Below are 13,632 nucleotides of genomic sequence, written 5' to 3' on the forward strand. Positions count from 1 at the left end.
TAAAAGTTCAGTTGCAGCAGTATAGAAGACTCAGGTAGCAAAATGCCATGTTGACATCTTTCCAGTATGGGAAATTTTTTCCATGTTTTTTTTTTTCCAATTCAACTTATTGCAAAACAGTTGCTTTCTGTAATATCACAGATTTATGCAGAGTTTACAATGCAATCATTGCTCCTTGCTATTGAAAAAGATTTATTTAACCAGTTTTGGCCTTCATTCCAAAAGGCTGAATGCCAAATCATTACAGTGTATCTGGTGTTTTGCTGTCAGAAAATATGATCTAGCATTAAGATACTATTCAGAGACTCTAAAAGCCAGAGAAAATAATTGTGGTAAATCAAAACCTCATAAATACTTTATAAAGTTGTTTTTAATCTCTGTCCTCATGTGTGACAAAAAAGTACCAGTTTACATGCAGCCAGAATACACGAATTTTGAGGCTTCATTTCCTATACTAAGTTTTAAAACAATATTAAAATCCATTCCGTATAGATGCAAAAGTCAGGCAGTAGTTGTCACATTATGTTTTCTAGTACTACTGCAGTTTAATGAGCCAAAAAAGACAGCAAACCACTTCTCTAGACTTAACTCCAAATGACGTCTTTGCTTTTTTTTTTTTAAAGACACTGAGAGGCTAAGAAACATATATATGGCTCTGAAGCTGAAGCCACAACTGTGCAAGCAGATACAGACAGGCAGCACTCTATGTGGTTAAAGAAAAGCACATGCCAGAGACTTGGGAGCAGCTGGCCCCGAATTTTGGCCTCCGCACACCATGTAAAATTGAACATATGCGTGGACTAGGTTTGACTCCCTTCAGATGCTTCTGAAACACAATAATATCTCATTGGGTAAGAAAGCTGCTCTGGCTTCCAAACTACCTATGCCAATAACTTTTTATTTCTCCACCAAAAAAAATGCAGAACAATTTTCCTGTGCAGCACATCAGTGTGACAGATAGCAGCGACTGCCAGAAACTTGGAGATGGCAGTATATCTGGGATGGATATTAAACTGAGTCTGTCTAGAGGCATGGGAAACTTGAGGGAACAACAGGCAAAAAAATAAACTCAAGCAAAGATCATGTCCAGATCTTACTTTGTAAAAATTCCATTTATTTTAGCAGCACCAGAAACTTATCAATAATTTACCTTTTAAGGTTGTAAAATGCTTAACCTGTGGGCCAGAGTATCTGCTACCTTACATCATGTTGCATACAAATTCAGAAGCAGTTAACCAATGCAATATGGAAGGGTGCTTTTTGCAAAGAGGAAACCACAGAGGCCAGAAGGGAACACTGGTTTGAGAAAAGGGGATTAGCTTGGAGGTAGCACTCAGCCTGATCTGACTCACTTGCCTCTGAGCAGTTTAAACCATGGCCATATTCCAAAGGAGGACAGAACTCATTAAATCACTGCTATGAACCGCTGGTAGAGGAAACTGAAGGTAGTGAAATCCTGCCAAGCTCAGCCAATATCAGCTGCCAAGCTGATATTCATGGTAAGCTGTAGAAGCAATATTAGTTTTGCCTAGATGAGGGGTTTTTTTGCTAGTGGGGAAGTAGACTGATCAATATGTTCTAAGGTGACCAATATTTTATAAGTCTGGCTAAAAGAAAACAAGCTTTTCCAAAGAGAGGTGTTGATCACTATCTGAGTGATAGAGGATTTCAACGATGTTTCATGTTGAGCACTCAGAATTTGATGAAATTCAGTCTTCAGTCAACTTGGAATAGTTTTGCCATCATATGGATCTGTCTCTAGTAAGAACAGAGAGGGCATCTCACCAGGAAGAGGGCACCAAACAGAGCACCATAAAAAGTCTCTTTACTTATACCCTCCCTTCAGTGTTAAATCCGTTCAAGCTCCTGTTACATCAATGTGCTTTTATTGATGAATAAATCAGCCCATCTGCTGATGGCTCTGACTACTCTGCAATGACAGTCTTGTTTTTTAAAACTTCCCAGAGGAAGTAAGCCTTAACAAAGCTAGAATCAAAATTCAAAGTTCTAAAAGAGTTTTGTTTTGATCTGGACATTTCCGTTTAGCACACTGCAGGTGTGATTGTAAATTGATTACTCCCATTTTACTAGTATTATGGAATAAGAACTCCTCATTTGGACACTGTCTTCAACAGTCTTTAAATGCCCTCATGTTTTGATAATAAACCTGAAGTATATAAGAAAACTCAGCATTGAAAATGGGAAAAGATGCATCATAGAAGAAACAAAGTTATTTCAGTTAGATTCAGCTTCTAAGAAATATAAATAAAGCTTGGTACCAACACAATTATTTTTTATTGAAACATCCTAGTCAGCATACTACTTACAAGCACTTAAATACTTACAGTGAAAGCACAATGAGGTTTCATAGCAGAATAGTCAAAATACACAACTTCTAATACTGCTGCCTGGACAATGTTAATTCAGTCCTGTTGCAGACGTACAAAAATAAAAATTACTGACTTTCACTAGGTGTTTCACTGGGGATATTCTTAGTAAGCATCTACTAATTCCATTTTATCTGTTCAGTTCAAAGCGTGAAAGTATGTCACATTGTGGTACACAGAAAGAAATCATGTTGATTCTCCCAGATTTCACAACATTAACTTTTATGGTGCTCCCATCAGCTACAAAGTACAATAATACCCATCCACATTTAGGGGAAATTGCTGTACACATTATTACTCTGAAGGAACAGAAATCCAGACATAGCTAGAGCTGACAGACCAATTTCACACACAGGAATGATTTTTTTTTAATCTATCACAGCAAGTATTCTGTGGCTTTTAAAATCACAGTTCCCCATTCAGTTTGTCTGCACTTGTGAGTATTCAGATGTTCTGCATCTTGGTTCTCCACAGGCATCAGACACCAGAAAGCAATGGCACACAGTTTCTGAATGCCTTCAAGAAGTGGGTTTTAGTAGCCATCTGGAACCACGTCCCAGGAAGCTGAGGTAGGAAGAGAAGCCAGATCATCAGGATGCCATGGGATTGCTGTGCAAGATGATCTTTCTGTCTTCTGCAGACCCAGACTCAGTCAGCATTCCCAGCCTCTGCAACAAAGAATTACTTCCATCACTACAAAATCCTAATTGACCCCTTAATGAGCCCACCTCTTATGCTGAAATTTTCTCCTGCTAAAATAGTAAATGAACATGTAGGAAAAGCCTTTCATGATTAGAAATGCCAAAAGAATTCAAGTTGTATCTTTGTGTTCCATAATAAATTCTGTTAGGAAATTTTGAACAGGCCCCACAAATCTGTAAAAAAACCCCAAAAAACAAAACCAAAGAACCCCAAACAAATAAGCAAACAAACAAAAAACAACAAAAAGAAAGGTCTCTGAAAGGTCTTCTTGTCTTGATTTCAAATTTTAAAAGTGTAGTTGTAACTACTGTATTTAATTCAAAATAAGAAACAAGATGACAAGAAATACCAAAATATTGATTGAATCCTGGAGATGGGGAAGTGAAATCTTGTAGCAGCACCAGACCCTCTTTTCCTTCCTTAACACAAGGCTTTCTTTCCCTTAATGCTTCATTCCTTCATCTTGCTGCTTTGTCATGCTGCTCTGTTCCTTCACCTGAGCTGTCTCCCTAAAGTACCTCTGGCATCCCACAAGGTCCCAGGGAAAGATGGACAGTGTCTTATGCCTGAGCACAGTGGCTGGGGCAGCTGTTCTTCCTGGTGAGCAGAAATACAATATTATCCCTAAACACACCCCACTCTCCTGTGTTTACACTGATATATTTTCAGAGGGAATATAGTGAAAACAGAGAGTTCAATTATTCATTTTATGTTGTTAGTAGAGTTTACACCAAGAATATTCTTATCATCCCTGTCACAACAGTTACTAAAATCAAAACCTTAGTAAAATAAGTGAGGTTTTCTATTTTACTTTTCAGGAGCCCAAGTTAGTTTTGACCAACATGAATTCTTGGAACTTAGGGATTATACCATCCTATAAGTCAAGTTCCAAGCAGCAAAGTTTTCATAACATCTGCAAAAGGTCAAAATATATTTTCACAAGCTCTATCTCTTTTAGAAACTATGAGCAAAATTCATTAATTATCCTCCATTTCCTCCTCTTTCATCTACTCCAGTCAGTGTGAAACCTTCAGAAGCGCAGGGGCTTTCACATTATGAAAGTCTATAGTTACTTCATTTGGTTGTGATTTCTTGCTGATTTCTCCAGAACATGTAATTTCCTTGTGACTTCCCCTTAAAATTTTACTTGATTTGAGAACTATTTTGTGTTTATGAAGAATCAAGTTCAATGAACACACTGTGGACTGAGCATTTGTGAAGTTTTCCTCCACTTCACCCTCTCTGACATAGCTGACAGCAACTGGGCTCCGAAGGTAAAAGGCAAATGTGCCTTTCACATCCTCTGTGAAAAAAGATCCATTACTTAGAGCTATGAATATCTTACCCAATAGTCACTTCCAAAGACTTTTTTCCTCTAGTGATATGAAAGCTCCTAGGCTTTGAAAAATCTCTTTACGTGTTAAAACTCTAGGTGGTAAACATTAGAAAACAATTCTAATCTTCTCAACCTGCATCACAACAACATTATTAATATTATTTATATTTTATTTAGTGAAGAAGTCTATATCTATATAGCCTGTCCAGACTTATTACAATTTATTTCTGCTATATCTGCTTCTCATCCAGTTTTGGGTTTGAGACTCACTTTCATGATAAATGTCAGTGTTTGGTGGCTAATTTTATTTTTTATAAAGCATATTAGGGGGAACATGACAAAAATCTCTCTTAAATGAGATTTTTTGTCCTGCATTGCAATGGTAACTCAGCACTTTGGGAGGCAGTGAGGAGAGTTCACACACTACTGAGGCAATGCATGGAAGGCAATGCAATGCTCCACTTGCCACACTGCCCCTGGCCCAAGGTTTTCAGGCAGCACTGTTTATTACCTGTTCCCTTTCCTGCTCCACCAAAAATCTATGGTGTAACCAGGGATCATGCCCAGAGAGGGTAATAAATGGGCACATGGGACATGATGGTATCTGCCAATAAAATAATGCAAAACAGATTACATTTTAACTTTTTTTTTTCTATGCCACAAAAGGAAATAATAAGATAAAGACCAAATTACAAATTCCCAGCTGAGGAAATTCCCAGTTTCTTTTGCAGTCATGCTTTTTTGAGTTTTGAATGTTTTACAAAAGCTTACAGGAAATGCTGATGAAGATAAAAATTGCTTTTACTTTTCAGTTATCAGTGAATATTTCACAGAGGGGGTGGATAGATGCTGAATGAAAAGAGACTGAAAAAAGGGGAAAAGTTATTTTCAATTAACTCTAATATTTTTCTTATTTCAGCTAGCAATATTTAAACAACTTCTGTACTCTTATGCAACATGCTATAGGATTATTATGATGATTTGAAATGCCTCATTTTGGTCAGGCTCTTAATTTTTAACCTCAGGAAAAAACCCAGCAACATCCTTCCAAACGCAATGCTCTCAATCCAAAAGAAAAATGAGTACTAACACAGTAGGTGGTCTTCCCACTGAATTGCTATCAATGCCTGCACCATCTGGGTTTTCCTTGGAGGCCTTGCATCCAAGAACTGACAAGACCCAACCTTACTTAATTTATGAGACACGATCATAGCCAGTGATGATGTGAGTGCAAGTGTGTATAGTAACATTTGTATGCTACTATACATGCTTGCAATTGTATAAGGATTGCAAAAAAAGGTCAATTGTATGAGGTTTACAAATATTTTATAAAACAACTGGTGTTTAAGTAGGATTTTAAGGTCATTATAACACCTTTAAAAAGTTATGTGTCATTGAACTTTTGTGATCTATTCAATTTACATTCTATGTGACTGGGAAAAGTACCTAGTAAAGAAAGCAAGATTTCATTTTTAGTTGGAAATAATACAAAATCTTTATTTACTACACATGGACTATGTTCTGAAGCTCTAGTACTTGGCCAATTTTTTTCTCCTCCAGGACATCCAAAAACAACAGTCATGTTGCCTACCAAAAATAAGATAAGGAGTAAAATAGAGTTCATGCAGAATTAAACAATATTTTTGTATCAAAAACCTTACATTTTTACTAAATTTAGTTTCATCCTATTTAGAATTTAACAGAGAAAAAAACATTTTTAAAGGATTCTAATCAAGAGAATTATATTTTTTAATCCCTGAAACAATACATATAGAAGAACATAAATTGCAAACAGAAGTATATATTTATAAAGAACTATATAAGATAAGTGAGAGCAGCAAGCTTTTTAATCTCTGAATGGTATATCTGAGCCATCAATATCACATATAACTCAGGAAGAAACTGATATATTTCATGATTAATAATTTCTTAACCTATAACCCAAACTATAAAGGTTGTGGAAAACCTAGTTCAGAAGTTCGTATCCAGGTTTAATACAAGCAGAGCTGAATTACAAGTCACTGTAGTCCTGAACTCCTACTCACTCTCAAATTTTTCATATTACCAAAAGTTTTTGTTTCTACCCTTTTATAGTTAGTAATTTAGCTACTTACTCAAAGAAACATTTTCCTACTAACCTAGATATTACTTACCAGATTATTTTTCTCCTTCTTTGTTATTTTCTCATTTTAATTATTTCGATTTCTTCTTCCCTCTTTTTTTTTCTTAATAAAAAGATCTACTGCACAGACTTTTACAGTTCCCCATAATATGCAATAAAGAGACAAGATATAAAACTTTGCAGCCAATATCCAGCAACAATGGGCATGTATTCACTTAATTTCCTCTTAAAATCTAAAGTACCGTCTGGCCTGTCTAGACAAAGACAGGATTAACATTTCAGGCACCCAGTTTAGGAGCACTAGATCTCATAAAGAGAGGATAGAGGAAGGACAGGTTCCAAACTATCTGCAGTTTCATGGTGAGAAGACTTCCCTACAAGTGAACCAGGCTTCAAGCTGTGGGAAACAGCTGTAACACCTGTAACATTCAGTGGTATTAGAGATAATTTTGATGGCAACATAGGAACTGGGAATCTCCACAAGAAGTACTGCCATCTGCCTCTGGGATGCCTTCTTGAGGCAGCTGACCAGACATGGGTATAGGAAAGGCATGAACCTGATCTCTTTCTTTGATAACATGACCCACCTAGTGCATCAAGTAGGTCTGTGGATGTGTCTATCTGAAGTTTAATAAAGCCCTTGTCACCATCTCCCACAGCATTCTCCTGGAGAAACTGGCTGCTCATGTTTTAGATGGGAACATTTTGCTGGGTAGAGAACTGGTCGGATGGCTGGTCCCAGAGACTGGTGGTACATGGAGTTACACCCATCTGGCAGCTGATCACCAGTGATGCTCCCCAGGACCAGTGTTGGGGCCAGCACTGTTTAATATCCTTATCAACGGTCTGGACGAGGGGATTGAGTGCCCACTCAGTCGGTCTGAAGACAACACGCAGTGGGCAGGAATTTTGATCTGTTTGAGGGTGGGAAGGTTCTGCAGAGGGATCTGGACAGGCTTGATCAATGGGCTGAGGTCACTTGTATGAGGTTCAATAAAGCCAGGGGCCAGGTACTGCCCTTGGGTCGCCACAACCCCAGGCAGTGCTACAGGCAGAGTGGCTGGAAGGCTTTCCAGTGAAAAAAAGGTGCTGCTCAATCTGCACTCTTTAAAAGCAAAAAAAGGTTTTTCTTTTTTGTTTTAAATCTTTTATTGGGATTAAAAGCATAGCTCTTCTTCTCTGAGATACTTTCTTTACCTAAGAATTGATAATTAAATGTAAATTGTTTAACCATTTTGAAGTCAATATAAGCCCACAGCCAAAGACCATACAAATTTAATCATACATTTTGAGGAAGAGGTCTGAGCAGGAAGGCTGTTCTATCATTCAGAGAAGAAAGCAATACATAAACACGATGTTCACCTTTTCACGCGCAGGTACACAATGGGGTAAGGAAAGAGCATTTTGAAAAATGCAGGGTTGTTTTAACAAGAAAGTCAAATGCAGTTCCCATTACTGAAAATACATCTGTGCATTATGGTTATCATAACTATGTTGCAGAGAGAGTTGCATTATGTAAATTCATATTCCTTCCTTTAGCTTCAGTCCCAGACTGATTCAGACATATGGTTTGCAGAATGCTTGCAACTGTCTCATTTTTGGCACTTCAAATACAGGAAGCAATATGTTATTTGTATATTCTGTTAGGGACTAATACAATATAAAGCTCACTGAAACAGCTCAACTTTGGATCATACCCTTCAATTCTCTCCTGACTAGTCTACACTGTTTCCTGAAAAGGCATCACAGAATTTTTTGCAAAGGTAGTTTGACAGCTGCTCTACTGGTTATTACTAGTCTTTTCCTGCATTGTTCTGCACTTACCCTGCAATTTTTTTCCATCGCCTCCGTGTTAGGCTCCAGACCTGATCTCAGTGTAGACAACAGCAATCTTTCCATTACTTCATTACAAACGGTTTAGATTGGAAACCAAGTCTGCTCTCCAGGGTGAGAAGTGAATTGCGTGACTTCCAGCTAGAGAGACTCCACTCTCCATCAGGACACTTGGCTATCCCACCACACCCTGGTTTCTGAGTGCTTGTAGGAAAGCTATGGATGTGCTGTGTCAGCATGTTAGGCAGCAGTGCTTGTAAAGACAAGACATAAAATATGTTTCTGTGATTCAGTGTCAACAATGCTTATATGTCATTTCCAGTTACATTTTGTTCTAATATGGCTTACATTAGTGGCATTTAATCACAATTTTATTTTTGCTCTCCTTGAACATCAGTCCCAGTAAAGTTGTCTTTCTAAAAATCTGTTTGATCACAGAGAATACAATGATAATAAATATTACACCTTAATCTTTTTAAGAAGTACACATGGTCATTAATTTACTCCTTATGAAAGCACACTTTTTCAGTTCTGTCTCTCAAGATGTACAGTAAGGTCTTTTCTTCTAGGAAGAAAACAGGTTAATAAATAATCCAGTCTGAGGTTTATTGGCCTTTTTTGTCATTCACCTCCAGTGGGAATTATAGCAAGGAACAGTTGCCCTTGTTAACCTGCAAACATTTTTCACTCAGTTAGGTCATTGCCTCTGGCTCAAGGGTCCAATTTTCCTTTCATTCATTAAGCACATTGGGAAGTGGAGTTCCTAACCCTTTCTAGTCTAAATGTGGAACAATCACATCCCCTCACAATCAAGTGCCAATGTGCTGGGACCTTTACGTTTCACTGTGATCTCTCAGTGACGCAAATTTTTAACAATTGAAGGATATTAAGTCAAAAAGTTGTTTTCTAATTGGAGGAGCTCAGGGGATTTCAAATAATGAACTTTTATAAACTGGAAGCTGGTACATGTGCCTTTCCAATTATTTTTGTTTCAAATCAGGCAAGAGGGCACTGCTAATCTCAGAAAGCAGATTTCAGAGGTTCTACTAGAAATTAAGGCTGTGAAGCATAACAGTTGAGCAGGCATAAACCATTAATGCTTTGGGGAGATGAAATTACACAGTCTCATATGTCATTTTACTGGATGGTGTAATAGCTAAGGGACAATGTAATTCCAGATTTTAAAGTGTGTTTGATACAGCTAATTCACTCCTATAAAGACAGGCTGAGAGGGCTGATGCTGTTCAGCCTGGAGAAGAGATGCCTCTGGGGAGACTTAGAGCAGCATTCCAGTACCTAAAGGAAGCCAACAGGAGAGCTGGAGAGGGACTTTTTACAAGAGATTCCACTGATAGAACAAGGGGTAATGGTTTCAAACTGAAATAAAGTAGGTTTAGATATTAAGGAATGATTCTTTACCATGGGGATGGTGAAACACTGGCTCATGTTGCCCAGGGAAGTTGCAGATGCACAATCCCTGGAAGAGTTCAAGGCCACGTTGGAAGGAACTTTGAGCAACCTGGTCTAGTAGAAGATGTCCCTGCCCATGGCAGGGGAGTGGAACTAGAGGATTTTCGACATCCCTTCCAACCCGAAGCATTCTATGATGATTTTATGATTCCCTTTGGAGCATTTATAAAGAAGGGAGAATGAGTGTTTCTTATTGATAAAATACTTTGCTACAGAGAATCTTTGGGTGGATGAATGGTGGTTGCAGTTCTGTAATTAAGAGCCAAACACTTGAGTTCTTTATATACAGATGTTTCTATACACATCATTGGCTGTACCAAAATGTAATAAAAATATCTCTCTGCATTAAGTTAGCAGCAGTGTCTATACAGCTCTAAAAGATAAGCAGGAAAATCACTCATCCTTTACATCAGTATAGTTGGAGATTTTGTGAAGTAGGATACTTTAAAATGGAAATGAAATAAGAGGGAACCTCTGAACAACTGGTCAGAAGAGGGTTTGAGACATGGCAAAGGACAAGACACCTGAGTAGGAGAAATGTAGAATATTTGAATTTCCTATCATCTGATCTCTCCTCCTGCTGAATGGTCAGTAAAAAAGTAGAGGAAGGATTTTTCAGGAGCTCTATGTAATGGTTTTAAGGCATAGCAGGGAGAAGTAAACTGGAAAAGTGTGGTTGGGACATGAGATAACTGTATGAGCTATATGAATGAGCACTGTATGAACTATAATCCTGGCAATGGAGGATGAAGGAAAAGGGATGCAGGCTGAAGAGTGAGCAGAGGGGAATAATACACAAGGGTCTGGGTGTGTGGGATGCATATAACAGCTCAGCTGCAGATGGAGGAAGAGAAAGGCTGACATTAACATTGGCATTAAACAGGAAAAGAAAAAAGAAAAGGGCTGATGGTTAGAGGCTGGCAAAAGAAAAGCTGCTGTGGGTTTTCATCTTGAAAATATTGAGCTTATTGTGGTCTGTATAAAGATTCCCAGAAAAGTTAGCAGGCATGTCAGGGGAAGTAGAATATTGTTCAGTGGGGAGAGATGGAAAGGGAAATTTGGGAATTATGTCTTGGCCAATTGTTGAAGAAATTGGAACTAAGTCAAATTTTCAGGGAGGTTCCCAAAGAGAGGGAAAAGAAAAACTGATGCTTTTCAAAAACACACTCATTCAGCTTCCTTGTTACTTGTACAACTGATGTGTCAAATGTCAACATTTTGTTATTTCTAAAAATGAGAGGAGAAATATGTTTTGTTTGAACCCTGTGACTGCCTACATGCAGACAGAATAAGTGAAGACTTCAGCTGGAAGGGTGTAGGATAATTAGACACACACATTTTGGGGTCTCTCCTGAATAAGTTACCCATGCAGGCAGGCTGTTTAGCACTTTTTACACTCTCAAAGGCTCAGAGCTAAATTAGGCCGGAAACTGGTCAGCAAGAAAGTTAGTCACAAAAACTCAGAAGCAATTTTTATTTCTATTGAAATTTTCCAAAATTAAATTCTTAAAGTTTACATGCATAAACACATATAAATATATATGCAGAGAGAGAAATTGAGAGAAACCTATATCAGTATACTCATGCCTTAGGTTTTAACTTTCATAATTCTCAGATTCTGCGTTGCCTAGGGGTGTAGCTCTGAGCTTCATATTAGGTGTTTGTAAGTGTTTGTCTACCTACCCTCTCTTCACAGGGTAGGTAGACAAAACAATCCTTTTCCAGCTTGAGACCAAGGACAACCCTTACAAGTTCAGGTCCAAAAGTACAAACAATGAAGAACTGAGGGGAGCAAACAAGGAGGATGGGACTTCATAACCTAAAGCCATAACTGGACAATTAACTCCAACATGCAAATGGACCAAAACTTGTCATCCATTCTGTGACCATTTTGGGTCCATCTTGGGTGTAGCCCTGGCCAGGCTCTTGTACTGCCCAAGGTGTGTCCTTTAAGGCCTTTTAATAAATACCTACTTTATTGTTTTAGCTCTGACTCGTCTCTCTTCCAAGTTCAGCCTCTCAAGGCATCAATACTTACAGAGATAAAATTCTCATCTCTCAGTATTGTGTCAGGTACTGGTAGAGCAGGCTCCTGTTCAACAGAGCTTGCACCAGTCCAGCAGAAGTTCCCCTGGGTGAATCAAGACCCAGAAGGAATAGAGGGACCATTCTCAGTACCCCACTTCCCGTCCCATAGGGTCCAGGGCAGGCAGACTTCCCTATGAGCTGGAGCTTCCCAAGGCTTTCAGACTACTACTGACCCCAGAAAACTTAATTTTTTTTCTTTCTTTTTTTTTTTTTTTTTTTAATGAAACATGAAAGTTTTCTATACTGGAATGAAAACAAAGCTGCTCAAATTTGTATGTGTGTGTGGCAGATTTATGCTAGAGGAATTCAACTGTCTCTCAGATGGTGGTTGTTAACAAAAGCCTGGGACATCAGAGATTCAAATTCTTAAAAGAATAGTTCTTCGTGCATACAACAAGAAAAAAAAGCTGAGTGGGGCCTACCTCCTTTTTTTCCAACCTGGCCCACAAATATTTTTCTCTTATGTGCTGCTTCCCAAAAGAAACCAAACAAACCTGATATATTGCTAAAAGTTTCCATTTGGACAGAACACCATATTCTTTGGAAACTCCAGTGAAGTATAGTTTTTTTAACTCCTGAGCTCAAAAATTTTTGATAGCTTGAAGGATGCCATGTGGCTTATGCAGTTTTCCGAGGTTTTTCCTCTGACTACAGACTTCAAGCAAAGCAGTCTGAAGACAGCTTTATTTCAAAGGGAATGTCTCAATTTCATTTTGTGTGAAAGAAACTAAACCTAGAAATATCAAAATACCCTGTGGAGTGGGATTGCTGCTTTCTGCCCAGTTCTGGTTATACACAGAGGTGTTACTGGAAGCTCAAGGATCTTGGCTAGAGGATGAGCTGAAGGATAGAGAAAGAATAATGTTACTGTCAGGTCTCATCACAAAACCTGTAATGATGTTGTTACAGAGTACACACTTTCAACATCAGTACTTACTATAATTTTACTGGATGTCTGTTGTTATTTGGTGGTGTTTCTAAGGGCCCAGCTTCTGGGAACTTGCAAAGACACATAAATTTAAGCACAATTTCCCTGTTTAAAATAGATTCAGGTTGGTATTGGCCACAGAGAAAAGTTTAAAATCATGAATCAAAATGCTCAACCATCACAGAGCAGGCAGAAAGACCCTTCTCTTCACTATATTCCTTTTAAGTTCATTAATTCTAAGAAGATTTCTGAATTTCTGGAGCCAATTTCATAACATTTGAATGCTCAGGTTTGGCATAATTGATTTTTCTGCCTCCCCCACAAGCTGATGCAAGCAAGTCATTAAAAAGGGCTGAACATGTCTAGTTATAAGGCTCTGCCAAACCTCTGTTTGCTGACAAAAAAAGCATTTTTGAAAGTCACAAGAAACACTGAAAGTCTTTTTGTCAGCTTTAAAAAAATCTGAGTTGCACCTCTGTATTCCAGGCCACACAGACTGAAATAATTTCTGAAATGGAGATTGCACAGGAAGGAATGTCCTTATGTACATTTGTTAAAGCACTGAAATCCAAATGCAGTACTGAATCTTTACATTATAAGTCAATGTTACAAGACAAACTTTAATTCTGTGAGTGGATCTGATAACAACAGATTGTAACAGCCTGTTCAGGAAGAAACACTTGTAGGTTAACTTCTTGATCGCATTGAGAAATTATTTAAGAAACACTGCAAGAGCTGTTTACACTTTCCATGTATTATACATAAA

Source organism: Molothrus aeneus, chromosome 1, assembly GCF_037042795.1.
Source record: "Molothrus aeneus isolate 106 chromosome 1, BPBGC_Maene_1.0, whole genome shotgun sequence".
NCBI lineage: Eukaryota > Metazoa > Chordata > Aves > Passeriformes > Icteridae > Molothrus > Molothrus aeneus.